Genomic DNA, 644 nt, shown 5'->3' with positions numbered 1-644 from the left:
AGGGATGAAAAAAATGCCAAAATTTGGCATCAACAAAGAATCTTGAAATACCACCCTAAAAGCAAACTTAATCAAAACAGGAAAAGAATGCCAGCTAGAAACTTAAACCCAAAAACTGCAGAACAAAAATTTTTCACTCTACCATATAAGAAATGTGCAAACTTCCACAAAGTTCTTTTTATCTGTTTTTGCTGTTGATTTAATGTGGAAGACACTTGAGTGTGATCACCTTTGACCAAAAGTTTTACTGTGGCACTGTGTCTACTATTTTACCTTGGTAATTATTAGAAATACAAAACAGGATCTCTTCTGTAGTATTTAGCTTGTTTTTACTTAACTTTGCCAAGCCCAGAAGGGAATTTAGCAAATGGCATTATCTAGCTCAAGAGACTTAAATTTGAGATTATAAATTTTGCTGTGAAATCTAACATTTTATAATGACTTGGAGGAGAGGATGCCAGAGGCCATTTTCTATCTCTTACTAAGTAGGATTCTTTAATAATACCTTTTAAAGAGAGTAATTTGTTTAATCCTGAGAGATAGCTACAATAATCTAAAGTCATTTAAGTGAAAAGAAGCAGCAGAAAAAGACAGAGCAGCGCCACCTGGGTCAGAGCAAACATTTAAAGAAGTAGTGTGTTAAT

This window comes from Cyanistes caeruleus, chromosome 5 (assembly GCF_971803275.1).
Source record: "Cyanistes caeruleus chromosome 5, bCyaCae1.hap1.1, whole genome shotgun sequence".
Classification (NCBI taxonomy): domain Eukaryota; kingdom Metazoa; phylum Chordata; class Aves; order Passeriformes; family Paridae; genus Cyanistes; species Cyanistes caeruleus.
The sequence above is the reverse complement of the archived record's forward strand: the minus strand, read 5'-3'. Positions refer to the sequence as shown.